General features: G+C 39.1%; 2 long non-coding RNA genes across 2 annotated transcripts; both read left to right on the top strand.

Moving 5' to 3' along the window:
• Positions 1-1,972: 1,972 nt before the first annotated feature.
• Positions 1,973-9,674, top strand: LOC135153782 (uncharacterized). The gene is made up of 3 exons (XR_010293289.1): positions 1,973-2,087; positions 9,099-9,218; positions 9,594-9,674. It is a non-coding gene; the product is annotated as an uncharacterized LOC135153782 (long non-coding RNA).
• A 3,759-nt stretch (positions 9,675-13,433) lies between these two features.
• Positions 13,434-15,847, top strand: LOC135153690 (uncharacterized). The gene is made up of 2 exons (XR_010293197.1): positions 13,434-14,380; positions 15,323-15,847. It is a non-coding gene; the product is annotated as an uncharacterized LOC135153690 (long non-coding RNA).
• The last annotated feature ends 11,848 nt before the right edge of the window (positions 15,848-27,695 follow it).

Genomic DNA, 27,695 nt, shown 5'->3' with positions numbered 1-27,695 from the left:
TTGAATTTCAAATAGATATTGTAATGAATAAAAACATAAGCATGAACGTATTATTCTACTCCATCTCTTTCTAACGATACAAGAAAATAATGGAAGGGATGGTCAAGGCTAAAGATATTCATATATCTCAATAAATAGAGTAAAATTCACAGAGCAAAATGCTTAAAATGTGATCAAAATCGGATGACAAATAACGAAGTTACGTTAAATTTTAAGGATTTGCAATATTCCCATGAAACAGTTCTATTTAGGCATGTCTCATGATAATATTCATTAGGTGGGCTGATGATGTCATATCCCATGTTCTTTTGTACATTATATGAAATTAGGTTTATTCAACATATTTCTACCAAGAACTTAAACAATTGGAATGACAACGTATTAACCGCATTAGTTATTTAATGCAGCAATTTCATCACAATGGAGACACATTATTTACACATGTATTGAAAAAATGAAACAATCATAATTTCATATTTTACATTTAAAAAAGGAAAATGGGGATGTCACATCATCAGCCCACCAAATGAAGTTCATGACGATGTGCACATATCTGTTTTCACAAAATATTGATAAACTTCGTTATTTTGTTATCCGATTTTGATGAAATTGTTAGCATTTTGCTTTGTGAATTTCACTCTATTTATTTAGAATAAATATTTCAGCGCCCGGACCATCCCTTTAAGGTTCATCACATAACAATTAACATAAGAAAATTCAGCGTTGAATGTTGATTAAAAAACAAATCTCAGTTAAAATACCATCTAGGATTTTGTTTTACATGTTTGATAACCAAGTTTTAATGCGATACTGGCCCCTTGAAGTTTTTGTTGCGAGAAAATACATTTTCCAATTTCCCATCTTTTTTTTTAATTTACTTTTTTAGTAAAAAGGGCCTGTTTTCGTACAAATATATTTTTACAAATGAAATTCAATTTTTGTTCTCCTATTAATACTATTTTTTGCTATTTTACAGGTGAAATAGGCTAAACTAAAAATAGGATATTCAATTTCCATTTTTAGGCCTACTATATTTTTTGCTTTATATCCCCGGTTTATATCTTTGCAACCTTGCAATATGTTAGCCAGGCTGGTTTATATCTATTTCTTTTTAAATCAAATAAATTTGTATATTTTCAATCTATATGATGCGAGGCTATATAGTTTGCAAATATGTTTTTAATTGCAAGAACAATCTTGTATCTCTGTTCACATATAATGATGCCAGTTTATTTTGCTTCTTTTTTTCTAATTTGTATGAAGTTTGTATCTATATATTTTCAAACTATTTTCCATCCTTAAAGTGTCACGATCGATGTCATATTATTTTTTACCTAGTTGGCAAAGTTTATTATCTTTTCTTATGTTTCGCTTCAAAATGGTATCTTTATTTGCTTGTCTTGCTCTTCCACCCGTTATCAAACTACCCTGCAGCACTTGATCTAATATTATTTTCTTTTACTACTTGAAACTTATAAAGGGATCTTTCCTTCGATCGCATCAAGACAGGATAAAATGTGTGTTTTTGAAAATAAATAAAATAAAAAAAATACATATAGGATTGGAGCTGTGATTTTCCTAATTTCTTTCTTTGTCATCTCCATCCTACTTGCATAATAGTAGGCCTATATAACATATTTTCAGTAAAAGCCCTGGTTGTAAATTGTGAGACATGTTTTTAAATCCTATCCTTATATCAAAAAAAGGAATAAAGAGAAAGAAAAAAATAAAAGACATAGAAAAGAAAGGAAGAAGAAATAAATATTTGAATTTTACTTTATTCAATTACTTAACGTTAATAATATGATATATATGATGGCGAAAATAGTCAAATTGACTGGTTGCCAAGTAAAAAGTAAGAACCCCTCCCCCCCCCCCTCCCCGTACAAACGCACGGATTGCGGCTAACTAGTAATTTGCACACGTACACGTGTTTCAGGTTCCGCCATTTGAAAAAAAACTTTCGTAACTGCTCAGCTGAACCTGAAGCTTGATGAAGAAGGCCGTCAATAATTCAACAAAAACTAACAGAATATGGATCAGATTTGGATAACGACTTCTTAGACATTCACACAACAGGCTAAACAGTAAGTTAGATCCATTTTTTGTAGTTTGGTGGGGCATGCACTTAAATTTCTTCGACTTTTTAATCATCTATACCGTACGGCCACTGCACTGGCGTTGTTCCCAATCCGCGGGCGGTGGGCGCTGATCTGCGGCGTGCGCGGCCGGGGACGGCCAACGGCTGGCTAGTAATGATGGCGGCGGTGAGGATGTTTGTATTGTAGCCAGGTCAGGGGCCCGGTTTTCAACACCGTCGTAAGTCTTAACTTCTTGACTAAATCAAATATAGTAAGCTACTAGCTTGTCCGCTAACCGTTTCACGAAGCCCTCCTTGCCAAGAAAGGCAAGATCGGGGGCGCTAATGCAGTTTCGCACTCGCCTATTACAGTGCTATGCATACCTCATCACCAATACTTTACTTGGTCCCAAATCATGTCATGACTAGCCTGGAGGCGTCTGGGAGTAAAATTATTTGTACTATACGTAGGCTTACTCCCCATGACGCCTGGCACGGCAAGGCATTGGGCCACACGAAGGAGAGTTTTTGGAGAAAACAATGTTGCTCCAAAATATTTGATTTATTTAACTTGCTTATCACACAATTTTGTAAATGGAAAAGAAGTTCATTTCCCCCCATTAGGCACTTATAAAGTTTTTTTTACACGAAAAATAATACAAATATTAAGAAAAATCATGTGAGAAGATGAGCAGATACTCACAGATGATCTTGTCGCCATATTTCCTTCTTTGTTCGTAGCCTAGTTACAAGACGCGTATAAGAGAGGGCGAGGATATCTTCTTCTTCTTCTTTGTTGTTCTTCCCCCGGTATTCGAGGATCAGCGGCTATCCGCAGGTTGGTTGTTGTGTTGAAGCAATTTCTCTAAACGAATATGATGAATTTTAAGAATGTATCTGAGAGAGTGGGTCATGACATTGGCAGCAAGAGTGACAGATAGGTGCGAGGAGGGTAATAAGATATTAGTGGCAAGGATGAGGGGATGAGCAGAGGTGAAGGCTTGGCTAACTGAAGCAGGGAGGCTTAGAGATAGGACATGTTGAATGAGAACAGACCGTTGGGGTTTGAGGGTTGGGCAGGAAGCAAGGAAGTGGGTGGAGCTTTCTTCCTCCGTTGAGCAAAGTCTACAGGTGGCGCTGGGAGACTTGCCTATGGTCTTCAGTCTTTGTTGTGTTAGGTAGGTGCCTGTCAGAAGTTGGGAGCGAAGTCTTGCAGCAGTACGGAGGTGTGAAGGTAGTGCAGGGGGGAATAGACTGCTAGGGCTTGGAAACGTTGAACATTGCTTCCAGAAGGCAAGAGTGTGCTTCTCCTGAGTGGCATCAACTAGGCCAGCATTGTGCTTCTTGAAGATGGCCTGGCGGCACAGTCTTTTCCAGGTGAGGTAGTCGAAGCTCAGGGAGCCAGACAGGATGGCAGGCAAGCTGTATTTGGCGATTAGCTGCTTCCAGTAGGAGATGAAAGGGACATCGGCAGCGAGAGCATTTAGAAGTATTCTGAGCTCAAACCTATCGCTTGGTAAAGTAACCAGTTGCCCGAGAGTCATCAAGGTGTTCAGGTCGATCTGCATAGAGAGAGGGATGATTCCGGTAAGGAGAAAGACTGCCTCGTTTGCTGTGCTTCTGGGGAGCCCTAGGAACTTTTTGAAGAGAAGGGCCTGCGCTGAGTCTAGCTTATCCCTGGACCTCTTGGTAACTCTAATGGCAGCAATGCCATATAGCATCCTAGGAATGCAGTAGGTTGTCCACAACTTGGCAATGGTTGGAGGCCAGAAGTTGTTTCTTGAAGCCGAACCACCTAGCAGAGCGAATATGGAGTTATATCCCTTGGCAATGATGTTCGGCGCAGGATCTTGAGATGTTGAAGATTTGGTGACACCAAGATGGGGATGCTGACTGACTTCTTGAACTTCCTCTTCATTCAGGTACCAAGTGTGCTTGAGGTGGTCTTGCCCATTAAAACGAGGATTGCACTTTTTGATGGGTTGATCTTGTACTTCCATGTGGTTGCATAGGTATGGATGAGATTCAGCATGCATTGAAGTTCTTTGGCTGAGGAAGCTATGAGGGCCACATCATCAGCTAGAACAATTACCCCAGCATACAGGTTTTGACAGTGGCATCCAAGATCTTTGTCTCTTAGCAGCTTAATCAGGCCATCAATAAAGATGTTGTAGAGAAGAGGGGAGAGGATTTCTCCTTGTCTCACCCCCTTCTGAAGAGGAAAGGAGCAGCTGGCATCTCCTTTCCATAGTACTCTGCTGGATGCACCATTGTACATTTCCACCAATGTAGACTGAGCCTCCAGTGGTATAGGAGTGTCAGCTAGCTTTTGAAAGAGGCCAGGGTGCCAGACACAATCAAAAGCTTTAGCAGCATCCAAGAGGGCAAGATATGTTGGCTTCTTCCGAGATGTATTCAGCTCAATAAGCATCTCAAGGGTCAGTGAAGCGAGAATACAGGACTTTGAGGCTTGGAATCCAAACTGAAGTTCGTCAGGTGTGTTGACTTCAACCAAGGAGTCCTCAATCTTAGGTTTTAGGGCAATTTCCAAGAGCTTTGATAGAGTTGGGGTCAGGGAGATGCCTCTGTAGCTAGAGGGTTCGCTGACCGGTTTGCTCCCTCCTTTGTGCAGTGGGATGATCACTGCTTCCTTCAATGACGCTGGAAGATGTGCCAGTTTGATGGAGTTTTGGAGGAGAAGGAGAAGAAGGCGACGGAAAATTGGACCTGAATGAACCAGATGCTCAGAAGTTATGTTGTCGAGGCCTGGGGCTTTGTGAAGCTTGAGTTTCCTAATGGCTGTGTCAAGATCATGCGAGGTGAGAGTAAGCAAGACTTCTTCTGCACCTTCTGATTGAATGGAGGGCAGGTAAGGGGAGTGCTCAGTCATGTGTTTGGCTCCTTCGTAGCAGTGCCAATTAAAAAAAAAAAAAACTTCGGCCGATGATAATCGTGAATTGTAAAATACTTGCATTAGCCAATAAATATTTATGTGCTAAGCCTACGTATAGTAGAAATAAGTTTACTCTCCAGACGCCTCCAGGCTAGTCATGACAAGTCTCTCAGTCACATTTCGTCGTCAATATACCCACTGCTTTTCCGGCGCTAATGCAGTTTCGCATCTGCCGATTACCAGCATACCTCATCACCAATACTTGTTCCCAGATGTCATGACAAGTCTCTTGGTTCACATTTCGATGTCAATCAGTGGCGTAACAGGCGGGGGGGCAGGGGGGGCAAGCTGCCCCCCCTGGCGGAGCTCACCGGGAAAATAAAAAAAAAACGGGGAAAAGAAAAAAAGGGGGGAGGGAAGGGAAAGGGAAAGGAAAGAAAAAAGGGGAAAGGGAAAGGAAAAGGGAAAGAAAACTAAGAAAAAACATAAAAAAGGGAAAACGTAAAGATAACGGGAAAAGGAAGGAAAAAGAACAAATGAGAAAGAACAATTCGCCCCGATATACAAATACATTAGCATGATTAGTAAGACAGGGAAATAATTTAAAGATGACAAAAAGGCAAACAAAAGCGGGAAATAAAGGCAGAATGGAATTAGCCAAAATCTAAATTGGAAAATAAAGAATAGGGACAAGATAACGTACACTACCGGGCTGCCGAGGATTGAGATAACGAGCGGGAAGAAAAATGGATGGTATATAGCATAATGTCGTATGAAAGTCTATCATAAACTTGCTAAATCTCCAAAGGCTCTGTCCAAGAGTCAAGACCCCGTGCAGTGGGGGCTCTTCTTCTGTAACCTTTAATGGGTTCTATAACGGGCCCCTATATGGACCCTTCCTGCATTAAGCTTTACGTTGAAGCACTGGCGTACTGGGGGGTGGTTCCACAGCCAAGGGGAAATAAAAGAAAATAAAGGAGGCAGCGAAATGAGATGAATGAAAAAAAATATATGACATGATATTTGCTATAATGATGTAAAAATCTATCACATAATTAGAATTTCATTTTAACAGGCCATTTTTTTCTGGCTCGCTTCGCTCGCTGGCGACTTTTCACAAATTTTCCCACATTTGCTATGGTGTGCCCCTCACAATATTTGGATGATTACGATACACAACTGTATTGAATTTATGTGTTGTGTTAAAGATATATAAATATACACGCAATTTGATTAAAATAAGTGGCCATCTGTAAGGTTTAAAATGGCTTTGATATCAAGAGGTTCCGGGGCTCTGCCCTGGACCCCACCCATAAAGCACTGTTATATGGATGAGTTTGGACCATGGCCCCCAAAAGTTCTACAACCAAGCAAAAAAAAATGAGGAAAGAAAGGAAAGTGTATTATATTTTTCTGAATATCACGTTAAAATCTATCTTCATGTTAGATTCTCATGAAAATGTGATTTTTTATCTCGCTCGCTTCGCTCGCTCGGGACCTATATTAAGCTACTTCTTGCCAGAAGCGCCATACTCGGCCCCCTCGAGCATATAGAGCTTCGCCCTGATGCTCACAATTATAACAAAAATCCTGTTCACCGTGGCGTACAAAAAAAGAGAGAAAAAAGGAAAGAGAGGTGAAATATGATATCATCTTTTTCACATTATGTCAAAATCTATCACAAAATTGGATTTTTGCAATAAAAATGTCAAAAATTTTTGCTCGCTCGCTTCGCTCGCTCGCTTATATATATATGTATATATTTGCCCGATACGCCATATCGCCCCCTCAAAATGTTTGCCTTATGACGCCATTGCCTGTTCCATGATATAACCGGGAAATTTTTGGCTCTTGCCCCCCCTGGCCACCGACCCCTGTTACGCCGCTGATGTCAATACTAATATACCCACTGCTTTCCCAAATATTGCGAGGGGTAACGGCTGTATTTCGACTGCGATCTCGAAGACATCGATCGTTCGAATCCTCAGTCAAACATCGCTTCGCTCGCATTATTTGGTTGCTAAATTCAGTCCATATCAACATTACAGCGACGGCAAATCCCAGTGATCCGCGAAGTGATGTCTACGGATTAGATCAACGAGGTCAAGATCGAAGCCGAAATACAGCTGTTCCCGATCACGATATTTTGAAAAGCAGTGGGTATATTGACATCGAAATGTGACTGCGAGACTTGTCATGACATTTGGAACAGATATTGGTGATGAGGTATGCTGGTAATCGGCCGGTGCGAAACTGCATTAGCGCCGCTTTTCCAAATATTGCGAGCGGTAACAGCTGTATTTTGACTGCGATCTTGAAGACATCGATCGTTCAAATCCTCAGTCAAACATCGCTTCGCTTGGCTTCACCGCTCGCCGTCATGTTGGTATGGACTGAAGTTATGCAACCAAAAGATTCACATGCGGCATGCTGGCAGTTCGTTTGCCACATGTTCGCATGATTTGGTTGCTAACTTCAGTCCATATCAACATAAGGCGCACGGCGAATCCAAGCGATCCGGGAAGCGATGTCTACGGATTAGTTCAACGACGTCGAGATCGAAGCCGAAATACAGCCGTTCTCGCGATCACGATATTTTGTAAAGCATTGAGTATATTGACATTGAAATGTGACTGAGAGACTAGTCATGACATTTGGGAACAAGTATTGGTGATGAGGTATGCTGGTAATCGGCCGGTGCGACACTGCATTAGCGCCAGATCGGGGACGACAACCTAACTAAATAGTAAATATTTATGACACCTCCAAACCTTCAACCTGTCAACTTCTTTATTAATGATAGACGGTAGTGGCATCACATGGAAAGCCAAGAGGCTCCATGAGAGCACCGATGGGTGTATTACGTGCCGCTGTGTACAATCCCAACAATTGCATGGCAATCCCTACCTCGAGCGAAGTTTTATGCAGGCTCCACTCCACTTAACTACCGCTACACAACACTACGCTCCACCTACTCGAACTTCAACACCGTGAACTCGATCTGATATTCCGAGTGACAGAGGTGGGATTTTATGGGGGGGGGGGGAATATAAAATTCATGCAGCATCTTGATTTTTAAAAAGAATTAAAACTAATATTCTTACTTTACACAAAGTTTCATTTCTTTTCCATGCTTTTATCAGTCTCAAAATTGGTGATTTAGAGCCAACATGAAGTTCCTCACACATATTTATAATTCGCTGCTGATTTAAAAAAATTGCATGCGGATGCAATATGCGCGAGATACCGGGTCTGGTCTGAGCTCAGACCCGACCGGCCTCACGCGCATGCGATGTATTGAATATTGATACGTGTGAGGAACTTCATGTTGGCTCTAAATCACCAATTTTGAGGCGGATAGAGGCATGGAGAAGAAGTGAAAATTTGTGTGCAGTAAGAATATTAGTTTTAATTTTTTTAATGAGCGTGATTTTGCATGAATTTTATATTCCCCCCCCCCCCATAAAATCCCACTTTTTGTCACTCGGAATATCAGATCCAGTTTGGGTAGGTGGAGCGTAGTGTAGCGATAGTGAAGTGGAGTGGAGCCTGCACGTTCTTCGCTCGAGGTAGGCAATCCCGCAAATTTAAAAGAGGTTTTTATAAAATCAAGTCCGGCCTTCTATGAACATGACAAACTTACGAAAAGATGTGAAGTCAATTCACCCTAAATATCATCAATATCCCTCAAATAGCTTAATTTAAGCGCTAATTTCTCTTCCGGTTGATAAAATATGGATCCGTCTTTAATTTCTGAAATTGTTCGTCTAATTAGCTAAAGGACGCTTGATTTATCTACATATTAAAAACACTACATAGAAAAGACTAGGCACTAAGACTATTATACATGTAAATCGATGCAAAGCATTACGCGATGTCGGCAAAGTGTCCAATCTTCTTATTGTAAAGACTTTAGCGACAATAACAGACTGTGAGTAAGGTTAAAATGCTCCTCTACTTTTAATGTTTTCATTCATTTTATGTTTAATATTATTAAAGAATATGACTCTTTGCACCTGAATTGTAACACTGAAATATGGAAATGAAGAAGTTTTATCATGTATTTTTATTAATCTGCAAATAAAATTTTACTATGTCACTCAAATTCATTTCATTCCATTAAAGATTCAAAGAGGGATCTCTGGATGATCGAGCAGCAAGTCCAGCATTATGTGGGAAAGATACTACAGGTGTACACAGAAAAGGCCATGTTCATGTACAAGACACGGTTGGAGTTCATATAAGGTGATTATGTAGGCATTCACTTCAGTAGATATTATAATTGCAAAATTAAGCAGATTGTATTCATACAGTGGCATACAGTGTAGTTGAAAATCCTTGTTAGGAGAGGTAAATTTATTTTTCATTTTTTTTATTAAAGAGTTTCAATATGTGCTTATGACAATTTGTTTGCATTATAAATTGTTTGTCACTCTTGAATATTCGGCTTAGTTTGCTTTATAAGCAAGAATATGTTAAGAGAGATAGCCGCAAGGACCTCATGATCCGATAGGTATGTACTTGTGAAAAGAGATATAGATGGTGGCAAAACACCTTATTTCTTTTATTACAATGTTGTTCATGTTATCGTAATGGTACGTGTGTTTTTTTTTTCTACAGATTAAGCTGCCTCATGCTATACAGACGTGGATAAAAACTTCTTAGGGAGGCTGCCGAAACAAGCTGTCCAAGGAATGGTGACTACTCAAGAGGAGCCAGAAAGTCTAAGGCCAGGGTATTTTGGGAGTTCACATGGCCGGGGGGGGGGGGGGCCTCCGAGGCCCCCCCCCCCCCCCTCCCTTGAGATCTCGACCGCACAATCGCGTTGAAGATTGGCACATGGTTTGTCTAGGACATAATTTACAAAATTAAATTGTAAACTAGATTTTAATTCGTCATGAGGACGAATTAGGTGGTCTGTCCTTATTCTCGTCATCATAATCACTATCACCATGTTTATTCAGATCAATATGATCATCATGATGACAACTGAATGTTCATATGGATAGAATACTAGCGAAAGACGGGAGATTATAAAGTACTGTGAAAAAGGTCTCTATTATGACAATACATGTGATATGACAAAAAAGTAATTAAAATCTGTTTTATCTTGCCATATTTTAACTTTTATACCTTTTAATTGTCATAAAGGATCACGTACGAGGTGTTAAAAAGAAAAAAAAAGAAAAAAAATCATCTTTTTCACCCCAGGACTCGAACCTGCGCCCCCGAGAATGCAAGTCAAGTGCGTTATCCATTCAGCTACGATTTTCCCCATAGTGATTACACGTTCCCATAGAGATTACACGTAAGCAAATTTGAGAATTACAAATCCAATTTTGCAAGCGAAAAAGGGGCATGATCCCGCCATCTGATGAAAAAATGGAGGATACATTTGTGATAGCCCAGGAGCTCAGCTACAACATACTCAAAGCTCAACCAAAACCGACAATAAATTTTGGAGATATTGCTCACGAAATAGAGGAATGTAGAATCAAGTTTTGAGAAAAAGCCATCTCCCATAGAGATTACACGTAAAATTAGCAAAAAAAGACATGCTTCTATAAATTGCAATTTCCTGGATGATTCGATAATCAAAACGAAAAACAAAGGGATAATTCAGAAAGAGTAAAGTTTAACCCTAATACCCCCCCCCCCCCTCAACAATTTTCGCGATATATCTGCTGCGCGAAATTTTTTGACCTCGCCGCTCCCTGACTCTTTACTTTCAAGTCTCGCGCAAATTTTGAGACCAAATTTATGACGCCCGGGTACGCGGTTACGACATTACACAACATTATGTAAGTGCATGTCAGACCCAAAATTGCTCATAAACGTGATTTCATGTTCAAATCCAATTGAAATTGTGTATTTAGCCAAAATTCGTAAATATATCATTATTTCTACTTTTACTGATTAAACTTAATTAATTTTGCCTTGTTTATGATCAGAATTAAGTCTGGAACGATTTCCATTGAAAAAACAATAAAAAACAAAAAATAAAAAAACTAAGAAATACAAAAGAAATTCATAAAACAATAAAATACATAAAATTTACAAAAAATTAGCATTCTAGGAGCTTTATTTAGTGAATGCATAAATTAGCATAATGAATTCATATAAAATATAATTTCATTATTTTGGAAAATTTTATCATACAGCCTTGTAGATTACATCGCACACTACCAGCGTGCAAATTTTTGAGCCGCTCGCGCGATCGGCGGCCGAGATCTTAAGGGGGGCCATAATGGCCCCCCCCCCCCCCCCGGGAATGACAAGAATCAAAGTACCTCGGGAGATTTAGGGTTAAGCTACATTATATTTAAAATTGGGCGAAAATTGAAAAATATTTACGGAGTTAGAGTCAAATTAGCATAATTATGATGACGTAATAACACCCAAAACTGATATTTTGAGATCCGACGCCATTTTGATGACGTCATAATATATTTGAGGGTCAAATGAGACATGAAATCATATCTATGATTCATACTCTATCGAAATATGAAAAAAAAATTGGGGGTCCCCGTTCGTTCTGAAGAGCTACAGTTAATTTTCAATAGGCATGTTTTTGCCCATATAGAGCCTTTGGAAAGAGCTCGCGCACACACGTGCTGCAAACTTTAATGGGTGCTCATTCCTTTATTAGAGGTCCTAGAGAGTTGATCGAGGTATCAAATTGCTTGTAATTAAATCATTGATACATATACATAAAAAAACAGCGATTCTATGATTTGTAATGCCGCTCGTAAAATGTTGAAATGCTCAAAATGACCTGGAACGTACCTAAAATTAATTATAGTTGATTTTGAGCATTTTTTTATTTTGACGCGCTCGTACGTGTGCGACATGACCTTTACATGACCTTTGATGACCTTGACAGTTAACCTTTGACTTGAAGTCTATATGCTGTTATTATGATAGATCATTGATATTCCATGATGTAGATATGATGAAATAAAGAATTTTACAAAATGGCGCCTAGATGACGTCATCACAAACAAATGACCTTGAAAAGCTTATTATGGCATCTCTGATATAAACTTTATGAATGACATGAAATTCAGTAAAATTGATGGAGCTGATTCGGAGAAAACTTGGCGACAAGAATTTGCTATAAAAATAAATAAAAAGAAAATTCTGACGAAATTAATAGGTGATCTGTCACAGACAGACCACTTAATTATTTGACACAAATTGTTATTAAGTGATAATACTAATTTATGCGTAATTAAAATACAAAATCATACTTTTCCCTCTATTGCATTGACTTTGTACACAAAATCACGTTTTTGAGCAATTTTTGGTATGACATGTACTTACATAATGTCACATTATTTCAGAACCACGTACCGGATGACACAAGATTGGTCTCAAAAGATGCACATGACTAGAAAGAGACATGTTTTTAACAAATTGTGCGACAGCATGGTCGCAAAATTTTTGGAAGGGGGGGGGGTCAAATTGGTCCAATTTAACTAAGGGTTAATAACTTGGAGGCTGTTAGCTGCCTTTTTACTTTTAAGTCTTGCACATCTTTTGAGACCAAATTTGCGATGCCTGGGTATGCTGTTCCGGAATTTCGCAACATTTTTATGTACTAATCCAACACAAATGCTGTTTCTTGCTAAAAATTCACAATTAGTATACCAGTAATACACATTTATCAAGATTAAAGTCAAATTATTTAATTACATTTATAATCATTAAAGCTTTAATAAAGTATTGAAAAAACCCAAAGAGTTGTATGAAAATTTTCAAAAAGAATGAAAGGTAAAAGAAAACAAGATTACAATGTCCATTGCTAGGGGGCTAGTCTATTCAGGATAATTGGGATTTTATTCAGTTTTTAATTGACATAACATTATGACAAGATCCCTCCATTTAGTGTATAAACAGCACATGGTCATGATTGAAATTCATATAACTTTAAAGTATGCAAACCAGGCAGCTACATGTACATGTAGGACTCACTGCTTGTCAATTCTATTGTCTGCCAGGGTCAAGTGACATACAGTGCACATGTATAACGTGTGTGAAAGTACATAAGAAAATCAGCTTTTTATTTGTGTACTGTAACATTGGGTGAACTGGTGATCACTTTGGATATGATGCTCTTCATATTGGTTTATTTTATGTATTTGTATTTTTGGATAATCATTAAGAATTAAAGCTATTTACTTAACATATAGAAGCATAAGCCCATCAAAAACAGAATTATGTCATGTACAGCTAATTCCTTTTGCGTGATATTACAATTGTAATTCTTTACTTGAGCAAGTAATTTGAATTGCTGCATGACCTAAACAATGATATGTTCCAATTCGAATAGTAACATGACCTAAAGAAGAAATTACTCCATGTCGATTGAGCGTGCTTATGTTAAAATAATTGATGTTGCTACTTCAAATAATTGAGGTCAATCAAATTGGTCATAATTATTCAAGTCAATGTTGAGCTATATGTCAGAATTGTTTAGGTCAATTGAAATTACTAAATGACTCGAGTAGGTATGAATTCACGTTGCCACATGACCTTAATTATTTTATGTAGCAACATCAAGTATTGAATGTCATTTACTTATTAATTATGACATGTAGCAAATCAAATTACATGCCGCAATTTCGTGTTTATGATGGGCTCATGCTTACATTCATATATAACCCTTCAATACGTAGTTGGAGCAACTCTTAGACAAGAAGACTGTGCAAAACAATGATATGCCTATTCAATGTCAAAAAGATTAATGTCTCAATAGATTTGATCTACATTTCGGCAAAGTAATCTTATGTTCATATTTTTTCTAACCTATGGTGAACATTCTTAATCTTGTGAAATTCATTCAAAAATATATTTCATTATTTATGGACTTAAGTGAATTCTGAGCAAAATGAAGTGATTATGATTACGTTCATGTACTTTAAATTTATACTGGTGATCAACACGTAATTTCATCCCTTACTGTATGTGCACCATGCATTATCTGTACACGCACAAGTGGTTATCCATTGTTTCATAACATGGTTGAGTAAAGGATGTTCTGCTTTTAGTATTAAGCCAATCGGGTGTTGACAAAAAGGGGAAAATGCAATTGCTCAGCTAGTACAGGTTTTTTTACAACCATAATACTGGTTAAGCCTTGGTTACATTCGCCGGCTGGTGGCCTTACGGCAATTCAAAATTAGCCGTTTTAATCATCCTTGTACCAGCTACTACCAGCTACACGCAGTCAGACCGCAGCTCGCGCGATAATGAGTATATTCACGGAAATTTATTCAGCGGCCCTCTAGCGGTCTCCGAAGGAAAACGTGCGATCAATTTGGCTTGATTTTCCCACTGAATTGGAGGGGCTGAAGTTATAGCTCTGTACTGGTCGCTAACTTCAGTTTACGTCGAAACGAATTGTGGTAAGTTATTCTCAAGACCTTCATCTACAGTTTGGTATATAATTTTCCATATTTCGACATTTTCAACCTACCATTTTTACCTCTTTAATTGATGCTTATTTTAGTAATATTTTAACTGCGATTTTGTAGTCGGAATTTCACTTTTGGTTCCTGACTTTGCTACATAACCAAATTGTTTCGATCAGGATTTTTTAGAAAGAAGAAAAGTCACTGTTCAAAATATGTCAGAACCAACTTGACGCAAACTCACCTTATATTTTTATTTTAGAGAAAATGATACCCTAAAAATCGAGAAATTTACGTTTTACCCGGAAGTAACCTTCTCGTTCACTCCACGATGGCGCGAAATAATGCCAAAATTACGTTCGTCGCGGGTTGGTAGAATTTCGCCTTTGGTCCCATACGTTGAAACTTCTGTAATGATGGCAGATGGCTCGCATTATATGTGTCTGTGGACGGTGGACTTGTTTTTTTTTAATTAAGACTCAATATAAACGAAGCTTAATAAGAAGATCCCTTCTAAAGTTTTATTCAATGATTATCAGGTTTCCGAATTCCATCAAGTTTTTATTATAGATTGAGATATTTCTTGATTTATGTTGAAAATTGTTAACCTTTTTTCTTAATTAGTCGAAGTTGAGCCCCATGATGATTTTTGCCCCAGCCCAGGCTGCGGTTAAGAATTAAATGATGATTAGCTCAGACAGTCTACTCTAGAGACTATAAACAGTTTAAAGTCAAACTAAAAAGTCTGGTACTACCGTACTCAGTAGTATTTATAAACCATTTTGTTCAAATAAAAAAATTGTGGCTGTCACAGACAGTACTTAGACTTAACTTAGTTAGTCTCTTAATTGACATACATGTAACATAATTCATACTTTGAATGGTTATTTAGTAATTTAGACTATTTCTCTCTTTTTTTGTCTCTTCTACACACAGATCTGCATACTTGCTGACTCTGGTCTCTGCTTGCTACTTCATTCTGGGAGAGTCCATCATGTACTATAATGGTCAGACCATGATTTCGACAAAGCCCTTATTTCGTTTGCAAATTTTGGACTGATACAACAGAAAATTTATCTTTATCGATATTGGAAACAAAAAAATTAGAGCACAGTTTTGGGGAGGACTAAGAATACTGACTTGGACAGGAATACAGCTTGACAAAAATAAAAATTCACAATTCAAAACCAAAGAACATTTTTAATGTTACTAATATTGCATTGCAAGAAACTTTATACTCAATCACACATTCCAAAATTAAGGGTAAGTCCTTTGATTAAACACAAACATGTAGTTGATTTGCAATTGAAATTGAACATAAGTTTCTTGCAATGCCCCATAATCATATTTTGTTCTCAAGCAACTCTGTTATATGTTATCTAATGTGCTGAAGGTTAAGTGCCATGTATGTTCACAATTTTTTTTTTCGAAGGTATAATATATTTGTCCTTTTAAACGGTATTTGAATGTGGTTACGCCTTGTTTTTGTTTTCCACAGTAATTATTGCAGATATGAACAGAAGTGAAATATTTGTTGTGAAGCACTGTATGAATGTTGTGTGATCATGGAGCTATGGTGTGATGGTATTATAATTAATTCATCATTTTTGTTATAAGACTGTAAACCTGGTGGATGTGAGGGAGTGGCCTGGATGAAAGGAAAGTGAGCATGTGTCCAATTACGGATTTGCATATGTTTAGACAATTTTGTTCGTGGATAAATATTAATGTGCATTCCCTATTCCAAGCAAAGAGTAAAGGAGAAGTCCACCCCACCAAAAAATTAATTTGAATTTAAAGAAAAATAAAGTATTGCAGAAAATTTCATAAAAACTATGATTCAAAATTTAAAAAATTACTATTTTGACATTGAGAAATTTGCCTAATTTTATAAAACAATTATATGCTCATCTTGGTCAATGTGCAAATTACAGACCCGATTATGTCACAAGCACTCTAATTTATTTTTTTGTTTGATACATGTACATGACATGTATATTTTATTTTAATTTTCATTAACAAATTTGAGAGGGATTTTAATTCCTCCATTAACATTCGTAGTTTCCATAAATGTAACCTATTGTGATCCGAGGAAGATTTTTTAGATCAAATTTGCTAAAATTCATATAATAAAAATGCAACAAAAATTTAAAAAGTAATGTGATGTGAGTGACATAATCAACTCTATTTGCATACCATTGTTTTGTGTATATATAACTGTTTTGTGTTAAAAAAGGGAAATTTCTGTATTTATTCAAATAATTTTTTGTTGATGTGCACTTGACCTTTAACTCACTTCCCTTCCCACCCCTGCCCAAATAAGTGTAATCAAGAACTTGAAAATCAAAATCAGTGATTAAGAAGAAGTAAGAATTAATCATAGAGCTATTAATAGCTCCATGATTTAATAAATACAGGCCTAAATAGAACTTCACATGAAAGTAAAAAGAGAATAAAGCTGGGTAGGAACGATGAAGGAATATGATTTAAAGAAAAAGCATAAACATATCCCCATCACCCCCCCCCCCCAAAAAAAAAAAAAAAAAAAAAAAAAACAGTCCGGCGGGTTCGAACCAGGGTCCTTGCACACGCCAAATCAATGCGCTTACGCAATTCGCCATCGATCTCTTCCATACCACTTCCGGGTTTTTTAAGCTATATCAAATGTTGCAAGTCTGTGCGCCGCTGTTGACCAATCAGAACGCGTCGGCAATTCTACTGCAATTCCAATCATTTTGCGATGGACATTGCCGTGGTTTTTTGTGGTTCCTGACTTTGCTACATCATGAAATTTCATAATTCTTTTTCAGTCGTAAAGAAGAATGTCTACGCTTTATATTGATTATAATATCAATTTGACGCAAGTGTAATTTCGGTGCAAAAATGCGCTCTGTTTATTCACATATATTTCTTGAAAAAAATCATTTTTTCTAAGCTAAATATCGGTCTTCAAAATACATTAAATGTGCATTTTATTTAGCTGATCAGAAATTTCAAAGTTTTATCTATAAAATAAGATCAATTTTGTGAGGAATAAACGATTCTAAGAGCAAAAAACACCGATCGGAAAGTTCGTCTTCACAGCTCATTACGTATGCATAACCACGGACGGCTATGCATACCGCTGAATAAAATAGAGCACTTTCGGACGGGCTGCGGACTGACTGCACGTGGGTGGTTTGTACAGGAATACCTAAAACTGCTGATTTTGTCTTGCCGTAAGGCAACCGGTCAGCGAATGTGACCGAGGTATTAATAATACTTGCTTATTGTTGTGTTAGAGGGAAGGATTCTGGGTCGAATCTAGCTTTCTTTATGTGATCTCAAAATGGCAGCAATGTTTGAATAGTGAAAGTTATTCATGTGGCATCTCAATGTTGGTGGATATAAATCTATGTACATGTATTATCCCAAAGAGGAAATGTTACTGCATTATTCTAGCAGTCATTTATAATATCAAACATGTTTTATACTGCGCATAGTACAACTCATACATAATAAAGGTATGTAAATGTGCTTTTAACGTCTTTGCAAATTTGTGGGTTTTTTTCACCCCTCTTTTCATTAGTTAAGATGTCAAAGTTGTTGTGCTGGATCACAGGAAATTCTTACAAACTACTACGCCTAACAAACCAGCGCAGGACGGTGTCGTGAGAAAATCGCACAGACTACTACAGGACAATACCATAGGATTGTCACAGGAAATCAACAAGAATACCCCTGCAGGATTACCACAGTAAAGTATCACAAGAAGGCTGCAGGATGAGACCAATAATGCCACACAAGATATCAAAGAACAGTATCACAGGAATACCACAGGACAGTACTGCAGGAATTGTCCTGCGGTAAGGTCTCTTGGTATTCTTGTAGAAGTGTCCTGTAGTACTGTTCTGGAGTACTTTCCTGTGATACTGGTCTGCGGAATTCCTATAGTACTGTCCTGTCATACTGTCCTGTGATACTATCCATCACCACAGGATAGTATCACAGGACAGTACTACAGGAATACCAGACCAGTATCACAGGACAGGAATACCAGACCAGTATCACAGGACAGTACTACAGGAATACCAGACCAGTATCACAGGACAGGAATACCAGACCAGTATCACAGGACAGTACTACAGGAATACCAGACCAGTATCACAGGACAGTACTACAGGAATACCAGACCAGTATCACAGGACAGTACTACAGGACACAGTACCAGAAGCCTGCGGTATTCCTGTAGTACTGTCCTGCGATACTGGTCTGGTATTCCAGTAGTACTGTCCTGCGATACTGTCCTGTAGTACTTCTCTGTGATACTGGTCTGCAGAATTCCTGTAGTACTGTCCTGCGATACTGGTCTGGTATTCCTGTAGTACTGTCCTGCGATACTGTCCTGTAGTACTTCCCTGTGATACTGGTCTGCGGAATTCCTGTAGTACTGTCCTGTCATACTGTCCTGTGATACTATCCTGTGATATTCCTGTGATACTGTCCTGTAGTACTAGTAGTAGTGTGGTAGTGGTTGTAGCGGTTGTGGTGATCATGTCCTGTCATACTTCCTGCCATACTTATGCAGTTATTACCACAGGAAGTATCACAGGACACGGACCTGTTGTACAGTTCTGTTGTACCGTCCCAAATTACGTGCACGTAATTTCTGTAGTACTTTCCTGCGATACTTCCTGCAGTATATATCACAGAGTACTACAGGAATTTTTTGTAAGGGATTACTTGAACTTGATGGCCTAGTTATGCAGTTTGGGGTATCCAAAACTTACAAAGCCATTAGATCATGCAATTTTGTTATGAATATTTGTTTAGTTATTTCAATAGTTTGGAGGCAAATAACAGACCAGTTAGATATAGTTTGTTAACAATATACAGGTCTATTGGGTAAGCTGCGACAACATCACTGCGATCATCTTGGTAGCAGCCACATCATTCTGAGGTGTAATAACATAGTGAAGCGGCCGCCGCTCGATCTCGCTCATTTCTTCCATTCCGACCTCTACGTCAGGATGGTGTTCAGTCTGTGGTGGATCACCTGAGCTTTTCTCTATTTCCATTTTTGTCTATCTCAAGATCTTCCGAGCATGCAGTTTCCAAGAGAATTATTATAATAAAAGAGTGGAAGAAAATGCTAGAGCGGTTCGCCATAGATTATTTGCAATTAAGGGTCGTTTCGTCAAAATATATGACTATGGGGGTACACAGCAAAGAAAGACACAGGGGTTTGTGACTCAGATTTTAGTTTCAATGGCAAAAAGAAAAATAATGGTGCACTTTATTATTGAAATTGCATAAATATATATATATACATGTACTTTACTTGACTCGCCACTGTTACAGGTAAACAATGTCTGATATTTACAAATAAGCTCTAAGATATTTTTGTTATTCGAGGAATATAAGGACTATCCAAGTATAAGAATTTTCAAAATCTAATCGGCGTCTAGCTTGTTAAGAGAAAACTTCTATTTCCAGCTTCCCAGTCTCGACATTCGTTTCCACGTCTGTTAATTCCGGCGTCGATATATACGAAGAGATTGATTACTAGACTATTTTCTTCAGGTCGCTCGCCCAAAATAATTATTAAGTGAATTTATATCATAGCAAGATCCATACTTTAATTAATCTTGACCTCTATTGGGGAATTCTCATATTCATACATATGGGTCAATATAGGGACTTAATTAAATTCATATCGAGGTTTCCAGCGTCTATAGGCTTGTTTCCTGCGTCTGTTTACCTTTCCAAGTTTTCCAAGTCTTCCCCGTGACAAGCCTTCCGCAGTCAGATTTCCGTTGTTTGTGCCAGCCCCCGCGACTAAACGTCTCTTATTTATATGGACAAATTGCGGACGTAGGTGAAAACGGTGCGCCGAGCGAGTTTGGATAGCACACACACGTCTACGCGCAGCGTATAATGTACAGAGAAATCGAACTGTGTTTTATTGAAGCCAGTTTATTCACAATTTCTCGTTTATTACTACAAAACATTCAATAAGTCGATACGCTTCCAAAAGGATATATCTTTTTGCACTGAAATATATACAGAACCATTCATATCAATACTTAAAAAGATATGAATTAGTCAAAAATCTATCAAAATGGAACAGCGCTGCGATCGGACGTACTGTGCATTCCAAACGCTCATCCGCACTTATGCAAATACGCCGGCTGTGCTCTTATGCAAATTATGTACGTACATAGACACAGCCAGTGACGAATTATTCAATCTAAAGGCCTATCTACACCAATTTGATCATTAAAAAAAACTGCAAATCAACTTATCTCCTAACATTTCTTCATTAAAAAACTCAGGCCTCATTTACAAACCTAATACATTAATCATTTTGGAATATGAAATCTCAAGTAATTTCTAATAATAACCGAAATACATAATACTCACGGTTGAATGAGTTCTCGCGACAGCTATGAATAATGAGTAAACAATAGTCATGCGCAGGGCTGATTGTTTACGTCACGATCCTTGTTGCGGGATCGTTACAATATTATAGCCTACGCTTGCAGACCTTTATCAGTTATCACCACAGTAAGCTTCATCTTATATCTTCTCATTCTGTTTTTTGTTCTCCTTCTTCACCTCCTCCTTAAAATGGATTGGCAAGTTTCCCACCAGATCAGGGAAATCAAGGAAATCAGGGATTTTTAAAACGTTTTTCCAGTCAGAGATTGCCTCAAATCCGGGGGAAATGCCTTAAATGAGGGCAAAATCAGAGAATTTTGATCGGCCCAAAAGTCGAAAGCATGATAGTCAGTCAGACTCTGTTATATTTTGTTGTATATTAAAACAACATCCATTGAGTGACAGGTTATGGTGTTTTTTTTTTTAGTGTAGCCTATTTTACTACAATACAAGTATAGGCCTACTGGTACATTATACATGCATACCTAAAATAATAATATTACATGCAATTCACTGCAACAACTTAGAAAACATGAGAAACTGGGAATGGGTTTAAATAATTATCAAGAAATTTTTTAACTTCATCAGAGAAAAATCAGGGATTTTTGTTTTCTTGAAAAGTTGGGAACCATGATTGGGTTAAGCCAGCGTTAACTTTATCTACAGTAGATCGTATACATTGAGGTGGATAAATAAAAATCACATTTTTTCACCTCTATATTAGCGTTATTTTACAGAAAAATAGCAAATTTGATTGTTTTTCACAAAACCTTCAAAAATTCCCTGAAACAGACAAAAAATCCCCAGTTTATTTAATACCCAAATAATTTTTTTTTCGTCCTCACAGTCTTTCGAAAATCCCCACATTTTCAAAATTCAGTTGGGGACTCTAACTGTACTCCAATATCGAGGAGCGCGCGTGTGAAGATTCGAAGCCGGCGCGCGGAAAGTAACTTTAAAAATTTCACCAGAAAATTGGAAACAAGTCACCATGCAGGTTTTACAAATTAGACCAAATGGCATGTAGACGAAATGAATGTTAGACTATCTGAAGATTAGACCAAGTGTAAATTAGCCGAAATGGAAATTAGACCAACTGCACATTAGACCAACTGAATAATGGACCAAGTGAGGATTAGACCAACTGGTATTAGACCAACCAGTATTAGACCAACCGACTATTAGACGAACTGGTATTAGACCAAATGCAATTAGACCAAGTGACAATTAAATACATTAGACGAAATGGCAATTAGACCAAATGAAAATTAGACAAAGTGACGATTAGCCCAAGTGGGCATTAGACCAAGTGGCTATTAGACCAAGTGGTCATTAGCCCAATTGGTTATTAGACCAAGTTGCCATTAGACTAAGTGGGTTTAGCCCAAATGTTGTTAGCCCATCTGATGATTAGACCAAGTGATCGATAGACCATCCGTCAGTAAACCCCGGGGGGGGGGGGGCACTCGACCAAAAAAGTGGTAGGGGTGTGCCGCGGGCGAGACAAAAAACGGGGGCCTTGGAGCGGGCTTATTGTAAAAAGGAGGGTCCTCGGAACGGGCTTCGGAACTACAAATGTTTTTGAAAACGGGGGTTCTTGGAACGGGTCGCCTGCGTGCGAGTGCGTATGCATCCCTATATGGCTAGCCCAAAGACCTTATGGGCTAGCGCGCTAGCCCAGCGGCACGACTGACGGGCGCGCTAGCGCAGAGGCGATGGTCGGACAGCGAGTTGCGGCCGCTTTTCACCTAAATTGCGACCGGAACGGCGTAACGGAAAATATGCGAAGCCCTGGAGCGGATTTTTTTTCTTCTTTTTTCTCGAGAAGAAGATAATGCTATGCTTTGGAGCGACTTTCTTTGTTCTTTTTCTCAATAAGACAAAAATGCTATGCCTCGGAACGGAAATTTGAGTGTGAAAAAGGGGGTCCCCTCCGCGGCACATACCCACTATGCATTATATACTGAGTGCCCCCCCCCCCCCCCCGGGCAGTAAACCTATGAGATAGGGGTGCGTCATCATGCACAATCAACCGCGTAGCCAGGATTTAATTTAATTCTGTATCCCGCCCTAGCCGGGCCGGGGCGGGGGCAGGGAGGGGATAAAAGCGGCATTACAAAAAGGCACTAGCTAGTGCACCAAGTGGGAATTGAACCCTTTTCTTAGAATTTGACTCGATTAAATAGGGCCTACGTTCGAGAACAAATAGCTCAAAATGGCCGGGAAAGGGATATGATGCAAGAAAATTGAGGCTCCCTTTTCCCAATGCAGGCGAAGTACAGAAACCTCTATGATACATTTTGCGGGACATTTTGAAAAAAATGAAAGAAGAAAGTATGAGTAATTTCGCTCATATAGCGCTCCCTTTTGTATTAGGGATATTTTGTATGAAGAGAGAGAACGTTTTGGGTTTCGTTTAGGTTTTTATTCTTTGGGGCCTTGGGGGAAAATGAAAAGGAAAAGCAAACCCTAATTCCAAAGCCTTTCTCTTTCTATCCGATCTCTCCCTTTTTTAGGGGTGGGGGGGGGGGGCTACCGCTGTCAACCGCGTAGCCAGGATTTCATTTTGGAGGGGGCTGTAAATGCACGCGAATCGTGCCAACACTTACAGAGCGCGCGAAGCGCTTGTTAATTGTAGTTGAATATGATGACGCTCTTTAATCTCTCCATATTATACGCGCCATCAGTCGCTTTCGTAAGTAGGACGTCGTCGGCAAAGGAGATCCATACGACGTCAAACCATTGGTGACGATTATATGACATATTAATGTAGATTGGTCACCCATCCACCTATTATATTAGTAGGTCCTACAAGATTAAACATCTTCGAGGAATAACACTTTAATCCAAATAGAGAAATTAATATCGCGCGTGCTAAATGATTGTTCGTGGAAAAGGGCACACCAGCTAACCAATCGGCTACTAGTTACATATTTATATAATTTCTTTCTGTCTTCGTAAAAAAAAAGAATAAATAAATAAATAAAATAATAATAAAAAAAAAAAAAAAAAAAAAAAAAGTGAAATCATATACAATTTCACGTCCTTCTTATTCTTTTGTTTTGTCTTTTCTTAGTTTCTTATTAATAAGAATTATAGATCGTGTCTTGTATTTGAAGAAAAACACACACACACACACACACACACACCACACCTAACTGTCCAAACGGTTAGTGGCATATATAAAACATAGTAGTTCCCGTGTATAATCGGGATTAATTAACAATTGTTTAAGATTCGGGTCATTCATCTTAAGTTTATTAAACATAATGCGTCTCTTACATATTTTGAACAAAATAAAACATAATGGTCAATAGTCTCAAATACATTGCACACCTCACATAGGCCTGAAGAGTGCTGTTTAATTTGAAACATATAATAGTTTAATTTGCACTTACCTACTGTGATTTGATGAAGGAGGCATTCCTCTTTCCGAGAAAAACCTTTTCTATATACCTGCTTAAAAACATTATCATGAATAGCATATAAAAATCTACCATTTCTAGACGCATTCCAATCAGCTTGCCAGATACCTTTATAAAATGTCATGCGTGAGCATGTAAGTTCATTTATAGTGTTTGGTAAAACGATGTCTATAGCATTTTTCGCGGCTCCTTTCTTGGCAGCTTTATCAACGATCTCATTGCCGTTAACGTCACAATGTGAGGAATCCATTCAAAATTAATACAGATATCTTTCAAACTGAGTTTATGAATTTTAAATAAAATTTCATGAACAATAGTGCATTTTATGAAATATGAATCAATCATATTCAGTGCTGACAAAGAGTCGCAAAAAAATACAACTGAACATGGTTTATCAAAGGAGTCTAACCACTTGTGATATATGCAAATGCACTTGCGATTATGACGTCATTGTAACCAAGAAGCATTATACCGAAGTAAATGTACGAACCGTAAATCACTGCCTAGCGTAGTTCTGTCGGTAGTCCTGGATGAATGAACTTGTATGATTGAGTTATGCATGAGACATGACACTGGCGACGAGGATTGGATCGTCTAGGATTATGAACTGGCAACGTTAAAGGCAATTTTTCAGAGAAAAACGACACGGCGAACCGTGGATTTTCTGTGAGGGCAATAACGTGTTGTCCCACGTACTTAATTCTCTGTGGTGTTTTCGGACACGTCTGTTCACGCAATCACGGGTACGTCGCCCGCACGGATACGGTGAACAATTTGATATAGACTAGATAACAAGTTAAGTGAAATAACTAGCAATGGCTTTGGCACCCTCACGATTATTGTTTGAGGAGTTTGACAAGGACGGAGATATTGAAGCATATCTGGACAGGCTTGATCAATATTTTATCGCTTTGGATATCACAACGGAGACCAGACATGAGGGTAAGCGTAAAGCTATTCTTCTCAGTAGTATTGGTAGTGACACGTACAAAACGGTGAAAGATTTGGCATTTCCAAGCAAACCAAGTGAGAAAACGTATGATGAACTCGGTGGAATTTTGAGGGGACATTTCCGTCCTAAGCGCTTGGTTGTGTTGTTCGAGTGCTCAATTCGAACAATCGAAAGTTGGAGATGCACCTAAAAAGTGACGAGATACATGCACCACATGTATCCAATCATAAATACACAAGGTAAAATGACTCACCGTAAGTTATGTCCCACGATGAATCCAGTAAGACACATCAAACAGTTGAAAAACAGCAATATAACACGACAATATCAATAGTATATCTTCACAACAGGTTGGTTCCGGTACATCTCTAGGAGCCTCCAGAAGATGGCGATGCCGTCTGCATCCTCAATCACGTGGTGCTAAATCCTGACACCGATTGGTCACCCCGGGCTAGCTGCACCCGGCACTACATCTGGGCTTGCCACGAGGTCTCCAGCAGCAGACGACGATGGTAGCAGACGACAAGGATCAGTAGCTGAAAACGCCAAAATCGGCCTGGCCGTTTTCACTACACTGCTCCCTTCCCAATTTTTTGAGGATCGATACGGGGATCTCTGAAGAAGCACTCAAACTCTGGATAAGCAAGACCGTTGGAACCCGAGAGAAAGTCCCTCGGCCATGGCTACACCCATGAGGAATGCCAACAACCCATATCTGAACCTAGCCAAAACAGAGCTATCAGTAGTTCAGTTAACCATCCTTTCGGAAACTGCTCACTCGGCACCCACGCTTGGACATTTGGTCCTCACTAAGGTTTTCACAGAGAGGAGAGTATCCGCGACTCAACAGGATAAGGGCAATGCTCCATTATCTGAACCGGAATCAGAGGTTAACCAAACCTAGCACTCACTTCCCATAAGCCTCCCAAGGGCTGCAAAATATGCCATGCCAGCCCACCAGGTAAACCAATAACCCAGTGCTTGGATACAAATCCTACGCACACTAACTCTTCGACAACATCCTGAACTATCTAGAGCAAGAATCTAAGCAATGCAAAACACACTACTCAGACGGCAATAAGCCACGAACATCAACCTGTATAAAATATACAACAGGGATGGCGCTCGTATTCCAGATGAAAGAACATCTTTCGCGAACCAATCTCGAACATGTTCATCGTATGGCTGCACAATCCGGCTGCCAACCATACCTCAAGAAGTATTCTCCTTAAACTGTCGTGGCGTTAGCAGGGAAGAATTCTTTTTGCCAGCCACAGTCAAAGAAGACAGAAGCGAAACATGAAATATAATACCCGGTGCCTCAGGGTATATACTCAAATCACTTCACAATCATCCACTTCTGACACAGTATCTAGTGAGGGCATATAGCTACTTAAAAGCCAGCGCAGCTCACAAACTAGAACACTACGTTATCCAGGTCAGCTAACACAGCTAACATCCGAATAACACACAGAAGGATGCATCTCATCTGATTAGCACACCATCAGGAAACATTAGAAGCTTCATGCAAGCTACTCAGCATCACACCAAAAGTCAAGCAAGAATGATTCCTCAACCCTACTCCTTGGGATGCCAGTCATAAAGGCGAGTGAGGATAAGTTCTCTGCCCCTTCCCTAGTAGACTACTTGGCTCCGCATTGGACGCAGGATGGAAACGGGTTCTATGCCTCACTAATTGGTGTTGCAAGGCCGGCACTACTAGACGACCGGAGGAATATCTCCAGTAATCTTTAGCATGTCTCACATGATGGCATACTGTTCAGTTACAGAACCGGGACATGAGGTATAATAGGGAAATACATAGCTAACACAGCTGGCAACACAGTAAACATATATCTCCAAGTCCTAAAAATCTGCCAAGGACCAAGATACTCCGTTTGCCTAATTTCCATTTACCTAATCTTCAATACCCGTTCTGCTCTCCCACAACTACCAGTCCCGGAGAGAGGCAACGGACACAGGCCCAGTCAATTCTCCCCGGAAACCTTGCAGGTGGTCACTTACCTTGTCCTCTCGTAGGCGGTTGATTGTTGGGTCCGACTCAGGAGGCGAGGATTGTAGCTGGGTCCCAACTTCCTCCATCCCCAGTGAAGATAGTCCCTGAGCTATTACTTCCGCACTGTGAGCCTGGCCCAATGCCTCATAATCTTCCAGAAGGAAAAACCTATCCGTCGATTTGAGGACATCCGCCTGTAGCTGACAAAACCTAGACCTTCTAGCTCTGAAATGCAAAGCAGAAGTCAAACACACCGAAGAGATCATCTTTTGGTCGATGGTGCCTGTGATGCGTTTCAGCACATTTGCCGAAAGGGTGGTTATGAGCGACATCTTCTGGTCAATAACTCCAGTGATCCGCTTCAGCAAGTTGGCCGAAACCTTGGTCACAGTCATCTTCTGACCAATGATACCTGTGAATCGTCTCAGCATATTTGCCCAAACGATGGTCACACTTTCCTTCTGATCGATCAATCCTGTGATCCGCTTCAGCACG

Source organism: Lytechinus pictus, chromosome 3 (genome assembly GCF_037042905.1).
Source record: "Lytechinus pictus isolate F3 Inbred chromosome 3, Lp3.0, whole genome shotgun sequence".
NCBI classification, from domain to species: domain Eukaryota; kingdom Metazoa; phylum Echinodermata; class Echinoidea; order Temnopleuroida; family Toxopneustidae; genus Lytechinus; species Lytechinus pictus.
Note: the sequence above shows the minus strand (reverse complement) of the source record. Positions and strands in the feature narration are given on the sequence as shown.